This window comes from Rhinopithecus bieti, unplaced genomic scaffold, assembly GCF_001698545.2.
Source record: "Rhinopithecus bieti isolate Rb0 unplaced genomic scaffold, ASM169854v2 scaffold_30846, whole genome shotgun sequence".
NCBI classification, from domain to species: Eukaryota; Metazoa; Chordata; class Mammalia; order Primates; family Cercopithecidae; genus Rhinopithecus; species Rhinopithecus bieti.
Window position 1 is genome coordinate 1 of NW_016814438.1, and position 13,402 is coordinate 13,402.

Below are 13,402 nucleotides of genomic sequence, written 5' to 3' on the forward strand. Positions count from 1 at the left end.
CTGAGGAGATCAAGACCATCCTGGCTAACATGGTGAAACCCCGTCTCTATTAAAAAATACAAAAAACTAGCCAGGCGTGGTGGTGGGGGCCTGCAGTCCCAGCTACATGGGAGGCTGAGGCAGGAGAATGGCATGAACCCGGGAGGCGGAGCTTGCAGTGAGCTGAGATCAAGCCACTGCACTCCAGCCTGGGTGACAGAGCGAGACTCCCTCTCAAAAAAAAAAAAAAAAAAAAAAGAAGCGGGCACCTTAGTCCTACAACCACACGATGACCTGAATGAGCAGGAAATGATTCTCCTATTGAGCATCCAGAAGGGCTACAGACTGCTGAAAGCTTTATTTTATTCTGGTGAGATCTGTACCAGACATACAGAACTGTAAGATAATAAATTTGTGTTGTTTTAAGTCATTAGGTCTGTGATAATTTGTTATGGCAGCAACAGAAAACTAATACCAACTTTGGTACCAGAAGTACATGTAACAAATACCTAAAAGTGTAGAAATGGCTTTTGAATTGGGAAGTGGGCAGAGGCTAGAATAATGTTGAGGAACATGATAGGAAAAAACCTAGATTGATTCTAAGAAGAGATTTGCAGAAAAACAGACTTTAAGGATATTTCCAGTGAAGCTTTAAAAACTTCTTAGAGAAATCTGGACTTAGAGAATGCTGAGGGTGATAGCTCAAATGGAAATGAGAAGCATGTTATTGGAAACTGTAGGAAAGGGATCCTGGTTACACAGTGGTGGGAAGCTTAGTAGAATTACACTCTGTAGTTATGTGAAAAGATGAATCTTTGGGGGTCAGAGGGCAGACTGTGGTAGGAAGAATAATGGTTCTCCAAAGAGAACCTTAATCTCTAGAGCCTTAATCTCTAGAGCCTTATGTGGCAAAGGCCATTTGTGGATGTGATTAAGGTCAAGGGTCTTCAGATGGGGAGATTATCCTAGATTATGTGGGTGGGCCCAATCTAATCACATGAGTCCTTAAAACTAGAAGAGAAAGGCAGAATAGAGACGGAACATGAAAAGGACTTGAGTGCCATTGCTAAGATTTGAAAATGGAGGAAGCAAATTTGTCATAGCAGTAATGTAAAGCTAAAACAGAGGACAAGAAACAACATGCAGCTTTAATAGAGGACAGGTAAAAGACAAGGGCCACCAGTTTGAGGATTCTGTCAAAGATTCTTTGGAATAAAACAACTACTCAGCAACAACAGCAACAACCCACTGAGTGCCTATTACTGGCCAGGTTGTGTGCAAAGTGCATTTATGTAATTCCATCTCATTGAATCCCTGTAAATAGTTTGAGATATAGGTATGATTATTTTTACTTTGTAGATAAAGAACTTAAGAACTTAAGGTTTTAATTCTAATTCTCACAAAAACTTTATGTGATAAATATAGTTTTCCCGATTTTAGGATAAAGAAGCTGAGATACAGAAGAAACAGCCCTTTCCTTCTCTAAAATTGCAAATCACTCTGCTCTTTTACCTCTCTGGAAAGCCTACAACTTCTAGTCTTGAGTGGAAATATGTCTCTCTCCTTTACTACATCAGAAACAACATCAGGGGCTCCCAGATCAAGCCTCAGCACAGAATTTTCACAGATGGATTTATAAATGAACAAATGAATCAGCAAATTACTCCTTTCGTGCTGTGAACTTGTTTGGTCTAGGGAGGCCTTTGTTTCTCTGACAACATGAAGACCAAAGGAACAGAGTGCTTTGACTCAATTTCCTTCATTTCTTGAAGTTGAGGCCTCTGCTTGATTAGAGGAGACCTGGTCCTCCCCTTTCTATGCAGCAAGAGAAAGAACAATAGCAACAGAAAATAAAGTCTGCTCTCTGCTCCATCCCACTGTGCCTGGCTTGGACACATAAGAGCCATTTTCACATTGTCAAGCACATATGAACAGTGCAAGAAGCATAGATGTTGGAGTGAAGAAACACACGGTTAAGTCAGTCCACTCTTTCTAGCTGATTGTCATTCAGAAAATAAGTGAAGTAATCTGAACTTCAGTTTTACCTATAAAATGAGGTTTATCATTCCTACATCTCACATATTTGCAGAAATTCAATGAGATGATATAGGAAGAGCATTTCACATAATAACTGGCAAAACAGAAGTTCCTTTATTTCACCTCTTCTCTACTCTAAAGATGAGCAAGTATCCCACAAGTACTGGAAGGGGGATGAAATATGGATGGTGATTTTCAAATGTGACATAAAATGCGTATGTAGTAAACTTCTTCAAAACATTTTCTCACTAGAGGGGTATGGGAAAAGATGCTGGGAGCAGAGAGATCTAAACTTTAGTTGCTCTTATTTTATAAAATAACATTTTCTATTTGTATTATCTTCCTAAAACAATCATTTGCCCACTCATGCATTTAGTGAATATGTGTTTTGATAACAGAGGGGGCACCCTGGAAGTAAAAAGAAGCTTAGATGGAGTGAGGAGTGCAGATTTCTAGTCCTGGCTTCAACATAATTCGCTATGTGAGTAAGGTACTTAACCTCTATGGGTTTCAGCTCCTATAATAATTAATAGACCAACTGCATTTCTCTAGGATGTATTCAACTGTGACCCAAAAGATAGCTTCCAAAATGTAGGCATTATTCTCATTCTGTCAAAGGGAAGATTTATTATGTTTCATGGATTGTATCACATGGGTTATACCATTTAATCGACCTTATAAAGCAGATTTGTATTCTTTAAAGATACTCTTCTCATTACAACAGACTGCTTCTATGTTTTGAGGGTGTTGGGAAATGTCCATTTCTATTGTTCCTAAAAAATCAGGCAATCACTGTCATGACTGCAGATAGAACTAATTAGACACCAACCAGAGGTCCTTACAGCTTGGGCCTCCCTGCAGCTATAGCTTTTTGATTATAATCAAGGAAGAAGCATGACTTCCAGGGGCAACAACTGTCTCTTTCTCTCTCTTAAGTCCTCAGTGCTCCCGATTCCCCAAGAGACGTGGTATGAGCAGATTTCACATGTCCGGAGGCTTGCATGTCAATCATTTTGGACAACTCATCATCAGAGTCCCCCGGGACGGGGCCCACTTGAGCCCACCTTCTCTTTCAGGCTGTCCTGGCAGTCTATCAGATTGGTTGACCCTCCAGTGTTGACTGATAAGTCTCTTATCTGAGGGAAACAGAGGCAAATCTGAACTTGTGCAGAGCCAGAACTCACTGGACCACAGTCAATGGCATTTCAGGTTTCAGTGTTGGGTGAGGCTGCAAAGATTAATCATCTTAAAATCATTTTCCTTTCCCCCAAATGCCATCAGCTGGCTACTCAAAAAATGAAATGTGGGTAAGAGGAAGATGGCTTGGATGAACAGCCCAGGTTTTATGACACTTTCAAGAGCTCTTATGTTCTGGGTCTGTGTATTAGGCAATTGAGATATGTTAACTGAGATATTTCAGAGAGACTGACACAGCCCTGATTACGGTCTTTTATTTCTGACTAGAGCTGAAAACGTAGATCAAGCTTTGATATGCACCTTTCAATATCTCACTGCTATTAGTTAGTAAACTTGGGGTGGGAAAAAGAAGAAATATCCTGGCATGGAATTTTATTATTGCTAATACACAATTATCATTAAAACATTTAAGTTTATATATGCATGACTCATGTAAAGATCATGAGAAGGGAAACTCAGATAGTCCTGGATTCAAATATTAGCTCGCTATTTTAAGCTGCAGTATGAGTTTCAGCAAATTACTTCATATCTTTGTATCTGGGCTTCTGTATATGCAAAATGAGGGGCAAGAATCCCTGTACAACAGGGTCCTTATGAGAATTACACATGAGAGCTTTTAGAATCCAGTAGGTACTCAGTATTTGTTAATTGAGTCTAAAAAATCTAAATTTTTTCCCCTACAAATTCTATACCCTGGTTCTAGTGTTACTCACTGGAGTATAAACAAATTAAGTCTACCTCTGCTAACCAGTAGCACTCTTTTAAGTGTTTATGGACTGACAAATGATAAAGCTAGTACGGTCCCTAGCTCAGCGGAGGTGCTGGATAAAGCTCATTTTACTCATGAGTATATGAAAATGGGAGAGAGACATTCAAGAGCATCTGAAATGACTCCTCCAAATCCTTAGTACCATCATAGTGGCTTATCAGGATAAGCAATGAAATTTATACACCACAATATCAGAAAGTTGGGCAATCACTTTGCCTGCCCCAATACTGAGTTTGTTATTTTGCCTATGATTTTTCTGAAAACTGGATGGAAACTATAGGCTGTATGGTAGCAGGAGAAGACCTGATGTTAGGGAACTCACCCTTCTAAATCTCATATGCCTATAAAGTTTCCCAATATCACCTGTTGACTAGAGATAGAGAGGACATATGGTTCCTTACTCACCCAGGCAAAAGCATTGAGTTCAGAATGTAATCAAACTCCCACATATGGAAATGAGATAATATTCATTTAAATATTAAATGTGACATTATTTTCATAGTATCTACTATGTGCCAGGCACTCTATTGTTTGTTGGGACTCAGCAAAGTCTTTCTTCCTACAATTGCACAGCTTGATGTTTGGTTGGGAATATGGGTAAGAAGGTACATTGATTTGGCCACTCACTCATTTTCATTCAGCAAATACTTTTAAGCATTTACTATGTGTCAACGATGGTTGTAGGAGCTTGGGATCTATCAGTGAATAAAAACAGATAAAAATTCCTGCCTTCATGGATTTTATATTCTAGTAAGAGGAGATGGGCAAAAAACAATAAACATAATAAATAGGCAAATAGTATGATAGGTTAGGATTTGATTGCTGCTACGGAAAAGTTAAAATAGAGCATGGTAAGGGGATCAGGATTCTGAGATAGAGTAGGACTATGGTGGCAGTGAAGGCTACGTTTTTAAATGGGGTGTTTTTTTAAGGTAGGACTCGCTGAAAAAGAGATGTTTGAGGCAAGGCTTGAAGGAAGTGAGGGAGTTAGATATGCAGGCATCTGAGGGAAGAGTGCTCTAGGACGGAACAACCAGTGCAAAGGCTGTAAATACAGTTGAGTCTGATATGTGCTGTGTTAGGAATTAGCATAGGGTGCTGCTCCGGGATTGTAGTGCTCCTAGGAAGTCTCACCAGGTGCTCATAAAGAAGTTGGTGAATGGAGAGACGATTCATCACGATTTACTAGCAGAGGGGTGGTAGCACACCTGCCCACCCCTCCCTACTGAGCAGCCTTATCTTTCAGCCATTTTCTTAATGGAAGCCTCCTCTGTAATAATAGTAATCCCATATTCTTGAGGGCTCAGCTTCCTTCCTTCAACCTCTCCCGCTTCCTAAGTCTCATTGGAAACATGTACATGAGCTGGACCACTGAACAGCTTTTCTTCTTTCAGACACAAATGACCACAATTTATACAGTGCAAATCAAATTCTTGGCCAAGAATTTTTTTCTAACATTGTTATGAAAGTAGAAGTATTGATTATTATAAAAGAATTCTGCAACTTTCATTCTTTGAAAACCATGACTTTCTCTGGGAATCTTTCCTGAATCTATCTAGATAGGGCTATTTCTTCCACTCTCTGTGCCACATTGCAACCTTGTATGTGCTCTTATTCTTGTGCTTAGCAGGCTACATTTCAGCTGATTCATCTGCAGGTCTATCTTTCCTTCTAGATTTCTTGACTCATCAGAGTTAGGTAGTCTTACTTACCTCTGTATCTCTTGCAAAGAGGAAAAGGTGCTCACAAAACCAGGCTAAATTGAACTGAACTAAATTCAGAACACAAACTGTCTGAACTTCAGAAAACTGCCTCATCTTGTTTGGTCTCTTGAAGTTTCCCCATCTGTAAAATGGGATTAAAATATTGTATTTCATCAACTTAAAGATTTTAAAAAATTTTTATGTCTAAAATCAGGATGTTTCTCCACCATCAATGCCATCTCATAATTTAATTGGCAGAATTTTTCCTTTCTTGGTAACACATAGGGTACATCTCACAATCAAGGACAACCTAGATTCCATTAAACATGGTAGAAACTATCTAACAAGTTGTTGTGAAGATTAATGAATTATAGACAAAAAACCCTCAGATCAGTACTTGAAATGAAGTAAGAAGTAAGCACTGTGCGTGTCTCTGTGTGTGTATGTATGTGTGTGTGTTTGCTGCTGCTGTTGTTGTGCTGTTATATATTGTAAGTCATTTAGAATCACCCCATCATTCTCTTCTCTTCTTGTACACATTTTTGCAAATACTTTTAGCACTCTTTCCTCAGTGACTGTTCAAAAAGTGCTGATAGCTCAAATACTGTGCTACAGTCTGACTTTCACACTGTAAGGTTCTGTTCAGTAGCTCTATTTAATTTAATAAAATGTCTGTAGAATATGTCCCCAGCATTTGCCAATAGTTCAGAAATTTAGAGGGAAAAACCTAAAGAGATCCAGTACATTATGTTTATACTTTTAGTATTTATAGTTTATGTGAATATTATTAGTATTGTATCCAATAGCACAGTCTTTTTTTTTTTCCTTTTTCTTTTTTCTTTTTTTTTTGGTGAGATGGAGTCTTACTCTGTCACCCAAGTTGGGGTGCAGTGGCGCAATCATAGCTCACTGCAAACTCAAACTCTGGGGCTCAAGGGATCTTTGCCTTAACCTCCTGAGTAGCTGAGTAGTAACCATGCCTGGCTAATGTTTTTATGTTTTGTAGAGGCTAGGTCTTGCTTTGTTGGCCTAGGTTGGTCATGAAGCCCTAGGTTCAAGCAGTCCTCCTGCCTTGGTCTCCCAAAGTGCTGGGATTACAGGAGTGAACCACCACACTGGGCCTATAGTCTTTAAACTTTAGCACTTAAGTTTTCAAGCTGGGACATTTTTCCATGCACCTAGTGTACGTCATCCATACAACCATTCATTAATTTATTGAACACTGGCAACATGTTTGGCAACAGGATAATGGAAAATGTTTGTAAGACCTGTGAACACTTGTTTTGCTGTTTACTTGCTCTGTGGCTATAGACAAGGTTCTTAAATTCTGTTTCCTACTCTGTAAATTAGACTAATCCTGCCTGAATAGATATTGTTTGAATTCATCGAGGTAACATATGTAAAGCTCCTATATCAGGAGGCTGGTATATAGATAAATGAAAAATTGCAATAATAATATGTATCAGCACAGAAACCTATGTTTCAACTCGACTTTTATGGGATGCAGTAATGATTTAGTACAAATTTGCATTTATTTTAATATTGATCTATTTAACAATATTTACCTGGTCCTTCCTCAGTGCCAGATCTGGGACTAATGGTTCTATTGTCAATAAATACTATGTGAGCTTGGAGCAGAAGATGTTCCATGTGGGCTGGACTGACTGGGCAATGGGTCTTGCTCTACTCCACAGCACTCTCTTTCCAGTTGGTAAAGTAGTCAGAGACTGTAGGACTGCTCTGAAAATAGTCAATACAGTGTAACTTTTAGATGCCTGACACCATGCACTCATGGCTTCAGTCATATTTAACAAATGCTAATTATGTGCCATCCATTATGTTAGGTATTTGGGGATACAGTGTGAAAAGAGAAACAAGGCACTTTTGGAATTTAGAGACAAAACAGATATAGAAGAAATAATTACCAGTACAACACATCATAAAAAGCAGATGGGCAAGTAATCCATGAGAGTATACAGTGGAGAGAAATGGAAACTATTGTGGAGGGACCAGGTTGGGAAGGCTTCCAAGAGGAGCTGCTGTCTAATCTGAGCACAGCAGGAGCAGCAGGGTGGGCAGAGGGAGCTGCACAGACAGAGGCTCTGCAGTGGGAAACGGCAGGCAGCAAACCTGAAAGAAGATCAATGTCCAGGACAGTCCAAGATGAGACCAGAGGGAAGGAGAAGCCAGGTCATGGAGAATCCTGTAGGTCTTATGAAGGATACTTTCTTTTTTTAGAGTAACGGGAAGCCACTGGGGATTTTAAACAGATGTGAGATGATCAGGTTTACATTGAAAACAGATCTTTCTGGCTTTAGGGCGGAGAATGGATTGGAGAACCATAGATTGGGCAAGACAGGATGCTGAGATCCCAGGTAGTGGTGAAAGGTAGCAATCCAAATGATGATGGTTTGGTTAGAGTGGTGGCAATAGGATGGACAGACAGAGGTCTCAGATATTTACTTTGGCCAATACCTATCTGTTTGTCAGTCTATCTGTTTCTCTCACCAAAATCTATGGGCAATGTTTTCAAAATTTTATTACCAGAATAAATCATTTTTTTTCTTCAAAAGGAAGCTTCTAGAAATATAAAAATAAAACATTTGATTGCAGACAGGGGAAACAGAATTTCTGGTTTCTGTTCCACTCCAAATGTAGAGCATCCCTCAGGTCCCTAAGAAGAATTTTGGGTCTACTTAAATCAGAGCTTGAAACTCTTCAATCTAGTACTTAGTTCCCAAACACTGTAAATGAAGAACATCTTCTCTTCTTTTATTGATACCATGACATCTCTAAACCTGTTTCCAATCTCACAGCCATTTCTAATCTCACAGACATCTATTTGTTTCCCAAATGAAAGCTTGATGGCAATTCTCCTTGGAGCATTTTTAACAAATTTAACAAATCTCCTTGAGATTACCAGAGTAACACCAGGGTGTCCCAAAGTCTAATTACAGGAACTCTGCAGGATGGAACTGTGATTAGTCCTCGCAGGAGTAACCACAGCCACTCAACAGAATTCAATAGCTATTTATGGCACGTGTTTTGAGGAGACTTCTTTCTGCTCAGAGGCTGTTTGTATTAATAAGCAGAAGGTGGTTCCTTGGAAGAAGAGAAATCTTGTTCGAAGTTTGATACATTCATAGAGAACAAGAGAAAGTTCCCAGGAGGAAATCAACACCACATCCAGCGAAACATGTGTATGGACTGAGGGCAATTTGACAGGTGGGGAAACATTTCTACTGAGAAGAAAAAAAGAATGAGAGATTTCTATTTGATATATACATATTTTCAGTTTTCTTTCTTTCTTTCTTTCTTTCTTTCTTTCTTTCTTTCTTTCTTTCTTTCTTTCTTTCTTTCTTTTTTGAAATGGGGTTTCACTCTGTCACCCAGGCTGAAGTGCAGTGGTGTGATCTTGACTCACTGCAATCTCTACCTCCTGGGTTCAAGTGATCCTCCCATCTCAGCCTCCTGTGTAGCTGGGACCACAGGTGTGCACCACAACTGCCAGTTAATTTTTTTCTTTTTTGTAGAGATGGGGTTTTGTCATGTTGCCCAGGCTGGTCTAGAACTTTTGGACTCAAGTGATCCTCCTGTCTCAGCTTCCCAAAGTGCTGGGATTACAGGCATGAGCCACTGCACCCAGCCCGATACCGTTTTTTGCTTGTTAGCAAAAGCTGGGCTTTGATAAGTAAGTAATCGGGAAACCTGAAGTTGGCCAATCAGCTCTGCTAGAAGCATATAAATTGGGCAGGAAAGCATGAGAGAAACTCAGCCATATTAATTATTGCTACAAAAGTCAGCATCCACTGGAAGGCAAGCTGGGATGATGCGGGGAAGATGATTAGACAAGGAACCAGAGGTAAAAGGCATTCAGACTGTCTAAGTGACCCCTGGCCAGTGGTGCTTCAAACCAGCAAGATCCAGAACTCTAATTATCAGCCCATAATATGAAGCCATGACTGCCTTTTTCCATTCCACAATCTCAACATCCATGATTATAATAGTTGTCTGGGGACCACCTTGGAATTGGCCTATGTCCCTTTACTTGTTCTCTATTTTCTCTTCTCACCTGGGCCCCAGTATTTCTTAAGTGTTTCTTAAGAACTCCAAATAGTGTGTTCAGTGCTGAAGGTAAAAGATGAACAAGATGGCATCTCTGCCTTCACACAATTTATGACACCAATAGGCAAAAAAGTACTGTAAGCAAATTCTTTCTATTTGGTTTGTTAAATGCAACAATAAAAGCATGTACAATCTGTAGAGAAAAACAAGGGCAGTCTACTCTGAATGACGAGGTGATGAGATGACAGGTTCCTGTTCTGCAAGACCCCAGGCTGCTTTTGATGGTACTAGGAGTTAACCACAGAGCAAAGGGAAAATGTTCTGTAACCTAAGTTTGGGGTGATACCTTTAAAGTTGAGATCTCATCTGTCTTTAGGAATTTCTCATTACCTCCAATTTTAGCAGGGATATTTGACACAAACTGCAAAGAATTATTAATCCTCTAGGCTCTACATCATGGCAATACACTTGGCCAGTGTGCTTCCTGTCTTGAATCAAAGGTTAGAAATGATAGATAAATGAAACCTGCAAACAGGCTTATGTTGCTTGTAGGTGTTTCATCTTTGAGTTTTAGGCATAACGGCAACTGGCAGTGGAATAATTAAGTAAAATGAATACTTGATTCCTGTCAAGTTTGCCAAAAAGAAAGCAGGTATTGGGTTTTGAAGAAATGCCCTACAGACTGGTAATCTGGGGTGGTGGGGAGGAGGATTTCCTGTTTTACAGATGGGTGAGCGTTCTAAGGGAACTAACTTGTTGTGAAGTTAATCAAGGCAGACTGTTTGTCAAGGAAGAGGCTTATTGCCTAGGACAGATTTAGATCAATTCTGGCAGGAAGGAATATCCACAAGGGGCCTTTTTCAATTTTATTTAATCAGTTAGAGAAGATGGAGTTACCAACTCCAAGCAGGAGGAGAATATGGAATCTATAAGATAGGCAGAGAAATATGTATTCAAGTGAAGTAATTTGTTTGATAATCCACAGACGTGAGTTTCTGTAATTTCTTGATAAAGTCATATAGTTCATAATTTCTGCAAAGTGGCTTTAGTTGTAGTCCCTTACTTAGTCCAAAATCTCCCACTGGGATTTTATGTTTCTTCGCTGTTCTGTCTCTCTCATTCCTCTCAACTTTTGCTTTCAGAATCTAATACATTTAATACATCTTCCTATTCACTTTAAATAATTCCTTAGTGTTGTTTTGATAAAACTGTCAGAAATTTTAACAATTTTTTATTTAAAAAACTTTTATTTTATTGCCTTATGTCAATCTTTATAGAGATACAACATGAAAATACATGTTATATATTTTTTTTTTCAGGCAAAGATGCCCTAGTCTACCTACTATCTGTTAGCATGGCATTCAAGAGGAGTAGAAAGTGAGGAAGAAAACTAACAGTTATTGAATGCCTGCTATTGGTTAACCACTACAATAGGCACTTTATATACATTGGCACTGAATAATAAGAGGACTGTAAATTTGTTACCATTCTACCTATCTTACAAGTTTAAAAAGGTGAGGTTCACAGACATCAAGTTCACTTAGCATGTAAGTGGGAAAGTTAGGAATTGAACCCAGATCTGTTTGTGTTATGTGTCTGGACTTGTCACTGTATTTCTGCTTCTGGAGGGCATCTTTTCTCCCAGAGAGGAGGATCACATCATTAGCCCTCAGAGGTTGACTGACTAATTAAAGCTTCTACTTTCATGGTAACTTCCATTTGCCCAGAATACATGAATTAACTACCTACTTCCCCTAAAAAACAGTGCTAGATGCCGTGTGTGTGTGTGTGTGTGTGTGTGTGTGTGTGTGTGTTTGTGTATGAGTAAAATCTGGCCCCCTCCATCAACAAGACTCTCATCTAGCATGGCAGATAGTCATGTGCACAAATGCAGGGCAAGACATACTGTAAAAGATGCCTAAGGGAATGATAAATGACATGCTACTGAATAAATTGAAGAAGAAGTAATATTAATTCCAATCATGGGGAACAAGACAAGGCTTCATGGAATAGGTAGTATTTGTTGCAAGCCTAGAAATGCATACAAGTTGGCCAAAGAAAGATGAAAATAAAAGCATTGGAGGTTGAGGAAACAGAATGAACAAAGGCATCAACTTACAAAAGAATGCACTTGGTTTAGGAAATTATGTATTGTCCAGAATCTCTGGAGTCTAGTGGGTTTGCTTGGGTGTGTAGCGGGGAAATCTGCCTGGAAAAGTAGATGGAGACCTGATCAGGGCTTTCAAATTTGTCATTCTGCATGTGAAGGGAGCATTACTCACATAATCTCACTGTTCCTGTTGTGTGTATCAACTGCCTTGAGGTAAACAGTAGCTTTTTATTCCTTTAGGCATGAGATTCAATGAAAGCACTTTGTTTTGGATATGGTGTTAGTGGAGAAATCAAGCAGGCAGTTGGAAATGAGAATTTACACTTAGGATCAGGTTGGGGCTAGAGACAGATTTAAGTTATTGGTCCATAGTTGGTCACGGAAGCCATGTTTGGCCATTTATCTTTCTCTCTCAAATTAACAGAATTCCAAGTTTTAACCAGGTACTTTGCCATGTAGCTAAAAGACTATATTTCTTAGCATCTAGCTATATCCATGATACTATAATCTGACACATGAAATGTAAGCAGTAGGGGTATATGGTACTTCCAGAACGTCTTCTGCAAAAGAAGAGGTCATATTTATCTTCCAAGCCATTTGCTTTTCGCAAAGGAAATGATGTTTGGCACTTCAGCAGCCAAACTGAACACTAAAGACAAAGACCACACCCTAAGAATGGCGGATAAGGGTACTGGAAGGAACCTGGAGGTCCTTGGTAAATCTGTAGAGCTGCCATACTCACCCTGAAGAGCCTACCCTGATGCTTCTTATATATGAGAAAGAAAGTAACTTCTTGTATAAATCACTGCTATTTTGGTATTTTTGGGCTTTTTATATGTAGTCAAACTTAATCATTACTGATATATGGTGAAATTAGAAGAAATGTTCAATAGAGTATAATGAAAGAGAGGGGAAGGATGGGGGCTAAACTTTGCTTTTTTTTTTTTTTTTTTTTTTTCCTTTTGAGATGGAGTCTCACTGTTGCCCAGGCTGGAGAGCAGTGGCAGGATCTTGGCTCACTGCAATCTTTGCCTTCCAGGTTCAAGTAATTCTCCTGCCTCAGCCTCTGGAATAGCTGGGATTCACCGCAGCCGGCCTGAATTTTGAAGAATGCCTACATTTGGAGGAAAAGTACAAGAATATAGAGAGTTGAGAGTCAAAGCTAGATTAAAGGTGGATGTTGATGTGAGTTTGTGTTGGAGGAGTGGGTTGGGGATGGTGGTGGAAATTCTATTCAGTCTAAAATGTCTGTTTCTCAAAATAAGAAACAAAGGGCTGATTATGGAACCACTAAAAACTGGAGTGATCCAGACTACTCCGAAGACAGAAGATTAGGTTATATATGTCCAATTTTTGCACCTTAACTTTCCAATCTGTTCATTCATTCCATTGCTGACATAGAATTATCAGGGATTTTCTTCCACAGGGAAGGGAAAGTCAAGAGTGGGAAAAATGTATTTCCCACCAATAAAACAGGGTCTTTGATTATAACTATGCTTAAGAATAAGTCCTCTGGAATTTTTTTTTTTTTTTTTTTTTTTT